Here is a 16,315-nt window from a genome sequence, read left to right on the forward strand (position 1 = left end):
TTCCAACTATGATTCTATGATTTGATTCTATGATGAGCTATGATGAGGATTTTTTTTTTTTGCTTGCCTGTGGAATAAAATGATAATCTCTCTGTTGAGTAGTTGGCCTTAGAGTACTGTTATCCTTCCATTTTCTCAAAATGATGTGCTTTGGCATGGTCAGATGTGCTACAATCAGCATTCACCTCCTGAACTGGCTTGTCCATAGAGGAAAACCCATTTGTGAATTATTGGTATACTACAACAACAGTACAATATCCAACAACGCGTGGACCTGGTCCATCATATTTCAATATTGATAGCATCCATTGATAGAGCCAGTGTGGTGCAGTGGTTAGGAGCGGCTGGTTCGAATCTGGAGAACTGGGTTTGATTCCTTGTTTCTCCACATGAGCAGTGGATCGGGTTGGCTTCCCCACTCCCACACATGAATCGGGTTGGTTTCCCACCTCCCCCACATGAAGCCAGCTGGGTGACCTTGGGCTAGTAACAGTTCTTGGTGAACTCTCTCAGCCCCACCTACCTCACAAGGTGTCTGTTGTGGGGAGAGGAAGGGAAGGAGATTGTAAGCCGGTTTGATTCTCCTTAAAAGGTAGAGACAGTCAGCATATAAAACCCAACTACTACTACTACTACTCCTTCTCCTTCCTGTGCTTGTTGGCATATCCTGTTTTCTCATGTATCAAGCAGAAAACCACCAAGCTGTCAGTTCCCCTGTTATTAAAGCTGGCAACTTTTGCTGATGGAGACACACTCATTTCGGCTGCAGATTCTGCGTGAGCTGGGCATGGAGGCGTAACCCATCCAGTTCCACTACGTATATTACCACCTACAGAGAAACTGGCCTGCCCAGCAAATCAGTTCAGAACGAAAACCCAGAATCTTGGATGTCTCTCTTCTCTTGAGATGCTTTCGTTTCTCTTCAATGCAATTTTCTTCCATTCAAAGCCATTTTTGTGAGTGTAAGATTGCTAGCTCTAACGGACGTGATTTCAAATAGCGAAGGCAAATGTGATCAACGCGTTGCACCAAACCGTCAGCTACCGTGAACTGATCTGCTGTTGCTTGCTTGCTCCTTATTTCATTGAATAGCTCTCACTTCTATATAGAAGATAAAACAAGAATGGCCCCCTGTGGTATCCATAGAGTGAAATGTTTGTCTCCACTGGAAACAAGCTGATGAGAAACACAGATCTTCAGATTTATTTTACATTTTTTACCAATCTTTCTCCAAGAATCTTGGAGAAATGCAGGTGGCTCTCCCCCTCCCTGTTTTATCATCCCAACAACCCTGTGAGGTAGGCTTGCCTGAAAGAATATCTTACCTAAGGTCAGTGAAACACAGGACAGAATAGGGATTTAAACCCAGGCTTCCCTGTTTATAGTCCATCACACTGGTGGGGGCATCTGCTAGGTTTTCAGCAAATTTCATTGTTTGCACATGGATCCTCAAAGAAAAGGTGGTATACATATTAATGGTTGGATAAATGGGTTGTCCAAGTACCCCAAACCCAAGAGTGATGTATTTTTTCAGGGCTAGTTCTAGAAAGCCCTGACCTAGATGGCTCAGACTAGCCTAATCTTGACAGATCTCGGAAGCTAAGCAGGGTCGACCCTGGTTAATGCTTGGATGGGAGACTACCAAGGAAGTCCAGGGTTGCTATGCAGAGGCAGGCAATGGTGACACACCTCTGATAGTCTCTTACCTTGAAAACCCTATGGGGTCACCATAAGTCTGCTGCGACTTGATGGCACTTTCCTAGCAACCTCAGCAGACTACCGTACTTATTAGTAGGGTTGCCAGCTCTGGGTATAATGCCATACAGTCCACCATCCAAAACAGCCAGTTTCTCCAGGGGAACTGATCTTGGTTGTCTGGAAATGAGTTGTAATAGCAGGAGATCACCAGGTGCCACCTGGAGGTTGGCAGCCCTAACTATTAGTGGGACTTGGGAGGCTGTATGAGGATGATGGAGATGCTTCAGCAGGGAACATCACCTCTTTCATTGAGCTAAAGCTCCGAGAGCAATGATAGACCCAAGCCATCAACCGTTATCCAGGCTTGAAAATGGCTGTTGTACCTATGCCCTTACTGAAAAAGCAGTGCAGGAGTAGTAGTAGAAGAAGAGTTAGTTTTTATATGCCAGTTTTCTCTACCACTTAAGGAAGAATCAAACAGGCTTACAATCACCTTCCCTTCCCCTCCCCACAACAGACACCCTGTGAGGTAGGTGGGGCTGAGAGAGCTCTAAGAGAGCTGTGACTAGCCCAAGGTCACAGCTGGCTTCATGTGGAGGAGTGGGGAAACCAACCCTGTTCACCAGATTAGAGTCCACCACTCCAAACCACCGCTCTTAACCACTACACCATGCCGCCTCTCCACTACATCACGTTGGAGTGCAGGAATACTGCTGCCACTAAGTGTTGGTAGACTCAAGGGATCACCAGCTCCAAGTTCAGTCAGTCTCCAGTGAACCTCTTAGAAGTGGTCTATCTCATAGTGATGGCAATAAGTCAAGTTCATGATCTGTATATGGTAGGGCTAGAAGCAGACCTAGAATCATAGTGTTGGAAGGGACCATCAAGGTCATCTAGTTCAACCCCCTACAGGATGTTTTTACCATAGTGTTTCTTCTGATTCCTAGATGTGTCCTTTTCACTTTTGGGTAGCTCTAGGAATTCCTGAGAACTCTATGGTTAGACCTGTAAATAGATGAGGCCTTATTTTTCTTTTTAATTTTTTCAGGACCAGAGGGCAGGGGATTCCCTGCTGCAACCGGGGACCTTGGCAACTCTATTACCAGGTTTGGATGCAACATATTCACCCACTGGATGGAGCCTATAGCTAAATGAACTTCTGTGTGGTCAATATCCTGGGGCCTGAGCAAAAAACATAAGGGTGATACAGTCATGATAAAATGTAATTGGTTTTTTTCACAACCTAGTTAATACTTGTGAATTTCAATTGGTTTTTGAATTAAATATCGATCTTCCAGCCTAACATTCCCTTGTTTCCATTACCGAGGCTTGTTTCCGTTATAAGGCATGGGGTTTCAATTTTTAAACATCCGATTAAAGCACACAACAAAGCGATCCCTTAAGATAAATATTAAACCATACCAGTTTTGTATTGGTTTTCTCCTGTCTGCTCCTCCTGAACTTGAGTCCCAAACACACAGCGAACTTCTGCAGGCCTGGCCCGGCCTTCAAGATCAATCAGAACTTGGAGATGTTCCTCTTGGGTTAAAACCAAGAGCTAGAACAGGGGTGTTGAACTCATTTGTTATAAGGGCCAGACACGACATAAATGTCCCTTGGTCGGGCTGGGCCATGCCTCGCCAGCCCAGATCGGGACTGGGGTGTGTGTGGCTGGCTCGCGGGCCAGATAAGAGCTCTGAATGGGCCACATTCAGCCCATGGGTCGTATGTTTAACACCACTGAGCTAGCAGATCAGGCCTCAGTTTTGAGATCTAGATGTCTTCCACACAGGTTATCTGCCCCAAGTTAAATGCTTTGGGGAAGTGTTTTTTCTCCCCCTGCTTCCCCACAATATTGTGGTGCATTTGTGCACTTCCAGGAGTTTCTCAAACTTTTCTCAGAACTTTCTCAAAACTGCTTTGCTCCAATGCTTTTCAGTAAGATTGCTGTAAAGCCAGAATGGCTGCTGCATGTGTGGGAAAATTGGGATTTTCCAACTCACATGGCAGCTATTTTCCCTGACCCATTCCCCACAGCAGCCTTTTTTTTAAATTGCACTAAGATATCATTATATAGAGATACCATTATAACAATAGGTGTAGCAGTTTCTCTGAATTCCCAGCGTTCATTTTTTTAAAGTAAGCCTCTAGCCCTTTCCCTTGTGGAGATATAAGGGAAAAGACATACCTTCAACATATTAACCATTACACCACACTGACATTCTCATGGTATCATGGGTAATAGTAAACATACATATTAAAATATGCACATCCTGGCTTTACATTCCAAGCAATTTTCTTCCCACCTTAGTAGGTGTCAGAAATCTGGATCTTTCTATTACACATTTATCTCTTCTTCCAGAGATAGAGCACAGATGGTGAGGTAGCTCTCCTCTCCTCCATTTGTGGCGTTCCAATGAAAAACACTCAAACAAGCCCCAAATTAGTCATTGAAAATAACAAAAAGAAGCTGCAATTCTAGATGAGGCTCTTTGGAGGAAAATTAATGGGACATATTGTCAGGCTGCTATCTCGGTTTCATTATTGCCTCTGTCTCTGCGTTGTACTGTCTGGCCCTCAAGGTCGCATACCTAGGCCTGGGAACTCAGCTCCTGGGAAACTGTATTCAGCCTATGCTTGTAATCTCCCGCCTTTACTGCCTTATATTATCTCCCAGCTAGTGAGTCTCTCATAGCTGTCATTTTATTCGTTTGCACTGTATGCCTATTTGACCAGTAAAAGCCATCTGTTTGGACTCTATATGACTTTGTGGTGATTTCTGGTTCTGTGGGCCAAGGGCTGACATTATGACAGCTATCTCTTCACCATTCTACTAGCCAGGCTGGAGCCCAGGGGGGTTCGCCTGCCACTTGGATGGGAGCTGTGCAGCTCTCCAGGTGATCTACTACCCTGGAGCCCTTCTCTGAGGATCCTACTCTGTTACAAGACTTAATCGCTGAACTTTTCCGGACTACCCGAGAGGTTTGCCGCTTGAGGGGACTGGTACAGGAACAGTGGCAATCTCTTAAAGGAACTCTCTGGATGTTGACGTCGGAGGATACTGATACTCGTTTAGATCTTCAAGACTTGGATCAATTACTGGACGATGCCCGGTTGGCAACTGAGGATTTACAAATATTAACTGGACTTTTGGATAATCTTATTTCTCGAGAAACTCTTTCTACCATGGCGGGAGCCCCGCCGGAGGGTTTTTCCCTGATCCCGGACGCAGCCAGCTGTCAGGCTGAGGCCAAGCGAGTCGCTATTAGCACCGCTCTTCTCCTTGTGGAATGTACAAAGGACACCCCGGTAGCCACCTTGGCTCAAGTTTTGACCTCGACTTTTGGAGCCGAGGCACCCGCACTGGCGGTTCGAGTACAACCTCTGCTGGGCGGGGAACCCGACCCCATACTCTCACTCCTGGAGACAGAACTTTTGCCGCGCATTACGGCAGAGGCTGCCCTAAGACTTGAGAACGCCAAAGTTCTTGCGGATCAGCAAGCCGCCGAAGCGGCTAAGGTCGCAAGAGAGAGAGAAGCTGCGGAAGCAGCCAGGGCGGCTGCAGCAAGGATTAGGGATCGGGCGAACGTGGACACGCGCCCCAAGGACAATGTACAAGGGCTATCAGGTCTGTCTTTTTCCCCGGCGTTTGTCCCGTCGCGCGCGACCCAACGCGCACGCCGTTTGGCTGACCGACGTCGAGACTCAGGGGAGTCTGAAGACGAGGATCTATATGGGGATAGCTCTCAATGGGCCACAAGCTTCCGGACCAGTAAACCTCATCTTACTGGTTCCCAAGTGAGGAGGTTCATCTCTTACGAGCCCAGAATCGGGAGCTCTCCGACCGTGTTGATCAACTCCAGGAACTAATGGAACGTATGCTTCAGGAGAACAGGCAATTACAACAAACCCTGATAGCTCAGAGACAGCCCGTTCCGATATCGGGTCAGGGGGTACCCGTACAGCCACCCCAACCACCCGCTAATGTGCCTGCTCCACCCTTGCCTCCTGGAGCTCCTGTTGTTCCTCCGCCCGGACCACCCGTGCAACCGGGCCAACCTGCGCCCGGCCCTTGGAAGCAACTCAAATTGAGGACTACGTACGACGGATCTCTCGAGACTTTGCCTTGTTTCTTGCATCAAGTGGACAGTTATATGCGAGAACAAGGACAACTTTTCCCCACGGAAGATAGCCGGGTGCGTTACGTAGCTTCCCTTCTGACAGGTAAAGCGGCTGACTGGATGGTCCTCCAGTTTGACACCCGCTCTCGTGCTATTTGTTCCCTCAACAACTTCATGACTGCCCTGAGAAGGAGGTTTGAGGACCCCTTCCTGGGGGAAAGAGCCAAAACGGAACTCTTACAATTAAAACAAGGCTCTGCTACAGTTCGAGAATTTGCCGATGAATTTCAACGACTGGCAAGTAAAATTGTAGGTTGGCCCGAGACCACCCTGATCCATCATTTCAGGGAAGCCTTGCATCCTGACGTTCTGAACTGGTCTTACATGCGGGGCGATCCCGATACCCTCGAAGACTGGATCCTATTAGCCGAGGAAGTGGAAAGCCGCCGACGCTTTATTTCTCTCGTCCGTCAAAAGCACAAGGAAAAAGGCACCCAAAAGCCTCAACCCAAGGCACCACTGCTCGTCCCACGAAATCCCCCACGTCCGCCCCAGGAACGTGAAGCCCGATTTCAGAGGGGTGCCTGTCTTACTTGCGGAGAAATGGGCCACTTTGCAGCCGTTTGCCCGCGCCGCCAGGAATTATTTCGTCCCAGCACGACAACCCGCGCCCGAGGTCGTCCACCACGCAGAGGCACCGCGGCCACCCGCAGCGCAGCTCCGGGAAGACCCACACCCTCTGCACTCCATGCCGGGGACCCAGCCTCCCTGCCTACTACCAACGACCCCGCCGGGTCTCGGATTACAAGTGCCCCATTGGGGGACAACTTTCCCTCTTCGGATGAGGAAAATCCTTGGATTTCTCCAGCCTTAAACCTGGAATCTCCCCTCGACTTGTCAAAAAACGGCTCCGGTCTGTGGTGAATGGAGCGTCTCCACAGACCTCTCAGGATCTTCCTATCAAACCGAATGCTCCTACCAAAATCAAAGAAGTGGACTCCACCGTCTACGTGGATGCAGTTTTACAACACCTTAACGGTGGCCCACAACTCCCCGTCAAAGCACTAATTGACTCCGGTTGCTGTCGCACTCTCATAAGCGAAGCCACGTTTGCTGCACTCAGAGCGGACTCTGAGACTTTACCCGCCCCCGTCCAATTTGCCCAAATGGACGGAAGCCATTTCCAGGGGGGTCCAGTTGATCACCGCACCATAGGGGTGGCAATGGGAATTGGTTCCCACTGGGAACAAATAGACTTCACTATAGCCCCTATCCGATTTGAAGTGGTCTTGGGAATTAACTGGATTAAAGGACATAGTCCCAGTATTGATTGGGAAACAAACACTATCTCCTTCGCTAGTCCCACCTGCGACCAGCATCGGCAGAACTTTGCTCTGCTATATCCGCCCGTTCCAGCATTAACCTCTACTGCCCCAGCACCACCGGTTCTACCTGCTGTATACCGGGACTTTGAAGATGTCTTCGACCTTAGGGAATGTGATGCCTTACCCCCCCACCGGGCCTCAGACTGTGCGATTGAAGTGGTAAAGGACTGCACATTAACCAAGAGTAAGATTTACCCTATGAGCGCTTCCGAGCGCACTGTCCTCCGGGACTTTTTGGACAAAAACCTCGCCAGAGGGTTCATTCGCCCTTCGAATGCCCCAAACTCGGCCCCCGCGTTTTTCGTCCGGAAAAAAGAGGGCGACCTTCGCCTGTGCATTGACTTCAGAAAGCTCAATGCGGTTACCCAGACCAACGCCTATCCTATCCCATTAATATCGGATATTTTGGGACAATTACAGGAAGGCCGTGTGTTCTCTAAATTAGACTTGGTGGAAGCTTACTACCGAGTCCATATCCGCGAAGGGGATGAGCACCTCACTGCCTTCTCTAGCTGTTTCGGAATGTATGAATTCCTTGTGATGCCGTTCGGATTAAAAGGGGCCCCGGGGGTCTTCATGCAACTCATCAATGAAATCCTACATGACCTTCTATATCGTGGGGTGGTGGTCTATTTAGATGACATTCTCATTTATTCGAAAACTATGAACGAGCATGTGGCTCTGGTCCGGGAAGTTCTGCAACGCCTGCGTGACCATCAACTTTTCGCAAAACTAGCTAAGTGCGAATTTCATCAAAGCAAACTCACGTTTTTGGGATACATCATCTCCCACCAAGGTCTTCGCATGGACCCCGCCAAAGTCCAAGCCGTCCTCGATTGGACTCCCCCCACCAACCGTAAGCAAGTACAACAATTTCTGGGATTTGCAAACTTCTATCGGGGATTCATCCCTAACTTCGCCCAGGTGGCTCTACCCATTACGGACCTACTGAAAACTAAGGGAAAAGTAAGCTCGGCTGCCTTGCCCTCCGCAAAAATCCTATGGACTGAGCAATGCCAAGCCGCTTTTCTGGCCCTCAAACGCCTCTTCACTTCGGAGCCGGTGCTACAGCACCCAGACCCAAATCAAATGTTCATTGTGCAAGTCGATGCTTCCGATGTAGCCATGGGAGGGGCTCTCCTCCAGCAAGGACCGGATGGTCTTCTTCACCCTTGCGCTTACTTTTCAAAAAAAATTGCGCACGCTCAATTAAACTGGCCCATCTGGGAGAAAGAGGCCTCAGCAGTTCATCATGCACTGACTCTATGGCGACAATTCTTGGAAGGGTCTAAAGTCCCCTTTGAGGTTTGGACCGATCACAAAAATCTAGCTGCCCTCACGGGGTCCCATAAGCTATCGGCGAAACAACAACGGTGGGCGGAGTTCTTTGCTCAGTTCCGTTTCACCCTGAAGCACGTCCCTGGGAAGCAGAACGTTCTCGCGGATGCCCTCTCCCGTTTACCACAATATCCGGTAAAACTCGAGAGACCCACCAACTCTCTGTTCACCCCTATGCAACGTGGGGCCCTACCTATGCTGGCTGTGCAAACTCGATCCCAGCATCAGCACGCCTTACCCAACTTACAAGCTCCGCCAGCCCAACCGGCTGCCCAGCCGCCACCGCAACAGACCGGCGTTCCCGCCCTTCCTACCCCTCCGGCCGCCCAGCCGCCTGCAGTCTGCGCGCCGCCGCACGTAAGCACTAGCCCCATAACTGTTTCTAAGATCTCCATGGCCGACGGGGGGGCCCCCTCCAAAATCCCCATCTCCGAGTCCTTTTTAAATGTCCTTCGGGACCAGTGCCTTTTAGAACGCTCCGCTCATACCCTACCTCCTGGTGTTTTGGAACAGGGAGGGTCCTGGTACAAGGACTCGAAATTGTATGTACCCAAAGCTCTCCGGAAGGACGTTTTACATTTAGCTCATGGAGCCAAAACAGCTGGGCACTTTGGGTTTCTGAAAACCCTTCACTTATTGCGCAGACAGTTCTGGTGGGGGGGAATGCGTTCCGACATTGACTCCTTCATCCGCAGCTGTCCCGTTTGTGCCGCTGCGAAACGATCGCAGGGCAAACCCCCGGGACTGCTACAACCTCTTGAAACGCCCAGCAAACCTTGGGAAGTGATTGCTATGGACTTTATGACTGATCTCCCTCTCAGTGGGGGTAAAACTGTGTTGTGGGTTGTTACTGATTTGTTTTCTAAACAAATACATTTGATTCCATGCGCAGGGATCCCCTCTGCTCAGAAACTGGCCCGCCTCTTCGTGACGCATATCTTTCGTTTACATTCGTTTCCGCGTAAGATAATTTGTGACCGCGGAAGTGGTTTCGTTTCTAAGTTTTGGAAAGCTTTCCTCAAGTTGGTGGGAGTGGAACAAGGGTTGTCTAGTGCATACCATCCTCAAACTGATGGTCAAACTGAACGTGTCAATGCTGTACTTGAATGTTATTTACGCTGTTATGTTAACTACCACCAGGATGACTGGGTGGAACTGTTACCTTTAGCAGAATATGCCTACAATAATGCCATGCATCAATCCACAGGTTTTAGCCCATTTTTTGCTGTGTATGGACAAGATTTCAGTCCTATTGCTCCTGCAGATGATGTAGAGGGGGAGGGGAACCCCGACATTGCCTCCTGGGCACACGCCCTCCGTACCACTTGGCCCTGGCTCGTTAGCAACCTCGACCGGGCCAAGCGTAAATACAAAGCGCAAGCTGACAAACATCACTCCCCCGGGGGTGATCTGCAGGTGGGTGCTTTGGTTTACCTTTCCACCAAAAATCTCCGTTCCACCCGTCCGTGCCATAAGCTCAGTGCTAAATTCATTGGCCCTTTCCCCATCACCCGGGTCATAAACCCTGTCACGGTGGAACTGGCTCTCCCCAAATCCTTGAGGCGTGTGCACCCTGTTTTCCACATTAGCCTCCTCAAACCCCATGTTGCTTCTCCACAGTGGCATCCGGACCCACCTCCTGCGCAACCCATCATGGTGGGGGGGGAGGAACACTTCGAAGTCTCCAAGATCCTTGACTCCCGTGTTCACCATGGCAACCTGCAGTATTTAGTCCGTTGGAAACATTTCCCCCCTGCCTATGACGAATGGGTGCGCGCACGGGATGTCTCCGCCCCCGACCTCGTCAACGCCTTTCACATTGCTTACCCGGATAAGCCAGCCCCCTTGCGAACTGGGAGGGGGCCTTGAGGGGAGCAGAATGTCAGGCTGCTATCTCGGTTTCGTTATTGCCTCTGTCTCTGCGTTGTACTGTCTGGCCCTCAAGGTCGCATACCTAGGCCTGGGAACTCAGCTCCTGGGAAACTGTATTCAGCCTATGCTTGTAATCTCCCGCCTTTACTGCCTTATATTATCTCCCAGCTAGTGAGTCTCTCATAGCTGTCATTTTATTCGTTTGCACTGTATGCCTATTTGACCAGTAAAAGCCATCTGTTTGGACTCTATATGACTTTGTGGTGATTTCTGGTTCTGTGGGCCAAGGGCTGACACATATATATTTACACATAAGAACATACAAACATAAGAAAAGCCACACTGTATCAGACCAAGGCCCATCAAGTCCAGCAGTCTGTTGACACAGTGGCCGACCAAGGGCCTCCAGGAAGCCCACAAAGAAGACAACTGCAGCAGCACCATCCTGCCTGTGTTCCACAGCACCTAATAGAATAGGCATGTTCCTCTGATCCTGGAGAGAATAGGTATGCATCATTAGTGTACATTTTTACTAGTAGCCATGGATAGCCCTCTGCTCCATGAACATATCACTCCCCTCTTAAAGCCTTCCAAGTTGGCAGCCATCACCACATCCTGGGGAAGGGAGTTCCACAATTTAACCATGTGTTGTGTGAAGAAATACTTCCTTTTCTCTGTTTTGACTGTCTCGCCCTCCGTTTCAGCAGATGACCCCACATTCTGGTATTATGAGAGAGGGAGAAAAACTACTCCCTGTCCACTCCCTCCATACCATGCATAATTTTATATTTGAATATGCATTCTTTAGATCACTGTCCACTGTTGTGGTTTTTGAAGCTAATTATTAATTGGTGGCAGGGCACACCCTCGCCATATTAATATTGGTTTCACAGACCCCTGATTCTGCCATATTAAAATATTGGTCACAATAAATTCTAGGCCTATGGAAAAGCTCCCGGCCAAAGTTCTCTTTCAGTAGTACAGTGCAAAGTTCACTAGCTGCATAATGACCTCAGTGGAACAATCTTAAAGGGATTAGCTTAATCCACTTATTTTAAGGTGCTAGACAGCCAGATGTTTGCTCTAAGGAAAGGCTGACTTCAAGACAGAATATATCATTGCCTTTCTTTCTCTTTAATCATTAATCTTGGTATGCCTTGTTTTAGTTCCATTGTAATCACTAACTGACCTTTGGCTATCCATTGTAATATTCCCTAATAAAAACCTTGGATGCTCAGAGAAGAGAGAGCATTCTCCAAGGAGAAAAGATACAGAATTGTCTGTCTTTCCTTCAGTCCACAATTGTTCTTATGTAAGACCATAAGAGAGGCCATGCTGGATCAGACCAAGGCCCATCAAGTCCAGCAGTTTGTTCACACAGTGGCCAACCTGGTGCCTCTAGGAAGCCCCCAAACAAGACGACTGCAGCAGCATTATCCTGCCTGTGTCCCACAGCACCCAATATAATAGGCCTGCTCCTCTGATCCTGGAGAGAATAGGTATGCATCATGACTAGTATCCATTTTGACTAGTAGTCGTAAATACCTTTCTCCTCCATGAACATGTCCACTCCAAGAACATGTTCTTGAACATGATTTACCCACTTTTTCAAGGAAAGCCTAGAAATGCTGTGTATCTGCGTCCCCTGTCTACCCACAAGGATGGATGCGGGAAGAAAAAGAAGAGTTGGTTTTTATATGCTGACTTTCTCTACCACTTAAGGGAGACTCAAACCAGCTTACAATCAGCTTCCCTTCCCCTCCCCACAACAGACACCCTGTGAGGTAGGTGGGGCTGAGAGAGCTGTGACTAGCCCAAGGTCACCCAGCTGGCTTCATGTGTCGGAGCGGGGACAGAAATCCAGTTCACCAGATTAGCCTCCGCTGCTCATGTGGAGGAGTGGGGAATCAAACCTGGTCCTCCAGATCAGACTCCACCACTCCAAACCACCACTCTTAACCAGTACACCACGCTTTGCCATTGGGTGGCAAAGCTGCTAATCCCTAGAATGTATGAACGCCACCTGGGTTGCCTATTCTTGATCAGCAGTGGTCGAGTAGCCTTTCTTTGACTTCTGAGCCTTGTTTTCTGGAGTACGGCCACGGCTTCTCCAATATTCCAGAACATCTGCGCTGAGCGTGAGACAGCTGTGAATGAACCAGTGAACCGGGAGCTGGACACCAGCTGTGTGTACTCGTCTCCGGTCAATTGCTGTTTGTTTCCTCTGCCTAGAGAATCTTGGGTGGTGCTTACCTGTCAAGTGTCATAATTAATTTACTTGTGTGGATGACGAAAACTGGAGAGAGGTGGAGAAGGACAGAGGGAAACAGCTGCGGTTGCTGATGTGAAAAAAATATATTTTACGTTAGAGTTTTATTTCTTTGATAGTAGAAAAGAGCAAGAGTCCAGTAGCACCTTAAAGACTAACATAAATATTTTCTTTTCTTTCTTTTTTTAATAAATTTGTATTGCTTTTTATGAATAAACAAAAAATAAAACAAAAAAAATAAAATCATAATATAATACAAAAAATACAAAATCACACAAAGAGCACTATTACATCCATTGCTAATACATTATAAACTATCCTTTATAAAATATATAGTGCCTATAAAATATATAGTTGGGTTTGGGCAACATAAATATTTTCTGGCTGTCTTTAAGGTGCTACTGGACTCTTGCTCTTTTCTACTACTGCAGACAGACTAACACGGAGAATCATTTCTTTTATGTCAGCTTATCGCTGTTGTGTTGAGCTATGCTCTAGCACTGACCTCCATTTTATCGTGCCTTCCCCTCCCCCCCTAGGGTTGCCAGGTCCCCCTTCGCCACTGGTGGGAGGTTTTTGGGGCAGAGTCTGAGGAGGGCGGAGTTTGGGGAAGGGAGGGACTTCAATGACATAGAGTCCAATTGCCAAAGTGGCCATTTTCTCCAGGGGAACTAATTTCTATCGGCTGGAGATCATTTGTAATAGCAGGAGATCTCCAGCTAGTATCTGAAGGTTGGCAACCCTATCCCCTCTTTATTTCTGCCTTTTCTCTAGAAGAAGGCTGATCTTGTCAGTAGGTGAGTAGGATGGCAGGACAGGGGAGGGACAGCAGCATAAGCGTAATGGCATCACTTCCGGGGGGAAAGCATACAATACCCAGGCCTTTGGCATACCTTCAAACAGACCCTTGTGCCTAATGGCTATCAGCCACTCTTTAATATTAAGTTTAATTTACGCTAGGGAAGAAATCTCATATCCGAGCTGCTACTCCCTGGCTCGGGTGAGCTGTGCAAAGCAACTGCTGTCTACCAGCTATCAAAAACCATTGCAAGTGGAGAAGAAGGGGTTGCCAATAATCCTGCATGTCTCTGAATTATTCCCCCCCCCCAAGATTTGTAGAGTGCCCCTGTAAAGAATCGCTAGAGAGAGAGCCAGAGTGGTGTAGTGGTTAAGAGCAGCAGACTCTAATCTGGAGAATCGGGTTTGTTTCCCACTCTTCCACACGAAGCTACCTGGGTGACCTTGGGCCAGGCACAGTTCTCTTCAAACTCTCAGCCCCACCTACCTCACAAAGTGTCTGTTGTGGGGAGGGGAAGGTGATTGTAAGCCGGTTTGATTCTTCCTTAAGTGGTAGAGAAAGTCGGCACAGAAAAACCAACTCTTCTTCTTTTCTAATCTGGAGAACCGGGTTGGTTTCCCCATTCCTCCTCATGAGGCCAGCTTGGTGACCTCGGGCCAGTCACAGTTTTGTCCAAACTCTCTCAGCCCCACCTACCTCACAAGGTGTCTGTTGTGGGGAGGGGAAGGGAAGGGGATTGTAAGCTGATTTGATTCTCCTCAAAAGGTAGAGAAAATCGCCATAGAAAAACCAGCTCTTCTTTTTCTTCTGTTCTGAACTGCCACATTCGTCATTCACTTAATATGTTAAAAGGTTTCTTTTGGTATGAACTGCAGGTAGGTCTTCCAGCCCACTCAAACTCTACTTCCACTTCACACAATAAACCTGACGTGCAAAGGAATATTCCCAAATTCAAGGCCAGCAAGCATCCAAGCTTCATCTCCAGCGGCTTTCTTTGCTCTTCAAGTCCCTTTCAGTACAGGGAAACGTAAGAGTGCCAGCTGTAATAAAGTTAATCTGTAGTTAATTAAGGCTGTGGGGTTTTTTTGATCTACAATGGCATGTATAAATCAGCGAGCGGCATCCTATGAACTTGTTCTGTTCTAAATAATGGATGGAGCTCATTTGTTCCTGGCAGGCGATATAGGGGCTGTCCTACACTGATCAGAGAGAAAGTAGATCCCGATGGGTAGCCGTGTTACTCCGTCTACAGCAGTAGAAAGGAGCGAGAGTCCAGCAGCACCTTAAAGATGAACAAAAGTGGCACTTCAAGAAAGAGGAACCTTACTCCACCCAAAGCCTAATGTGACACAGAAACCCTCTCGGGTTTACTCTTCTCTTGAGTATAATCATCTTACTCATGAAATTCAAAAAATTATTCGCCGTCATTGGTATGTTCTGTATAATATACCAGGCTGCTCTGATTTTCCCATTTTTGGTTTGAGAAAAACACAATCCCTACACAATGTTCTTGTGAGGTCTGATAGATTGCCTAGGCAAGAAGGAGTTAAAGCCCCGGGACATTACAAATGCGGAACATGTGTATTCTGTCCCCAGAGCCTTCCCATTAAGGAAGTCAGTGCAACAGGCACCAATTTTAAATACACCTTGCGACAATTTACTAATTGCCTGTCTAACAATGTTATCTATGCGGTCACTTGCCCCTGTTTTTTAATTTACATTGGGTCAACAAGCCGCCAATTAAAATTGCGTATTGGGGAGCATAAAGCAAGGATAGCTCTAAGACCCTGGAGGCACCACTCACAGCCCACTTTCTTGAGAAGGGCCACTCCGACACAGACCTGCGTTTTTTTGCATTATGGCAATATAGACCACGCAGGTTTCAACAAGAGGACATAGCAAAGATTCTCCATAGACGTGAAATGCAGTTTATATATTTATTCAAAACTCTCTCTCCCGCAGGTCTAAACAATGAATTTGATCTAAGTTGTTTCCTATAAGGCATCTCTTTAAGACTCACCAGTTCTCATTCCTGCTCTTTCCTTCTCCGCTCGCCTCTGCAATTAGTTTCAGCTGGTTTCTGTCTATAATTAGTGTTTACTTTTGAGCCAACACTACCAGCATTAAGCTAGGAGAGCCCGTGGGGCCGCTGGTCATTGGTATGTATATATATGTGGTTCTTTATTAATAATAATTTTCTTAATTGGAATTTGGATACAATGTGGTTCTGTTGGATATATTTATTTATTACAGAGGTCGTTGTACCCTTATGAAAATTGATTAATCAACTGAAGAAGTTGAGGTCGTTGTACCCTTATGAAAATTGATTAATCAACTGAAGAAGCTCTTTCCAGGCGAAACACACTCAAATCCGGAGGTGTTGTCTTGGATTTTTGGATTTGTTGGACTTTGGACCTTGATGAACTCTGTTATTATTGCAAGTTTCATACCAGATGGTTTCTGGATCTTCCCGGAACCAGTTCATTTTCTCTCAAGAGGACTCAGTATTGGACTTTGATTTGAACTCGAATTGTACATTTTGGACTCTATTTCATTTTGATGTTTATAATACTTTTATTTTTCATTGGTGGGGTAACCTGTGACACCTTGGTTGTGACTGTTTTGATTATATCAATGACAAATGTACAGAATAGTACACCAATACTGAATTATTTTTGAGTAATCATTATAAAATTCAGTTTGATTATTCTTAATTGGAGCTGGTGCTGTTTTTCCCTTTAACCTCCAGGTGCTGGCTGGAGACCTGGCAACCCTATTCTCTCCCCCCCTGCAGCCGGGAGATCTACGCCTGGTATGGCCCCTGAATGATGTT

Source organism: Euleptes europaea, chromosome 9, assembly GCF_029931775.1.
Source record: "Euleptes europaea isolate rEulEur1 chromosome 9, rEulEur1.hap1, whole genome shotgun sequence".
Taxonomy (NCBI): Eukaryota; Metazoa; Chordata; class Lepidosauria; order Squamata; family Sphaerodactylidae; genus Euleptes; species Euleptes europaea.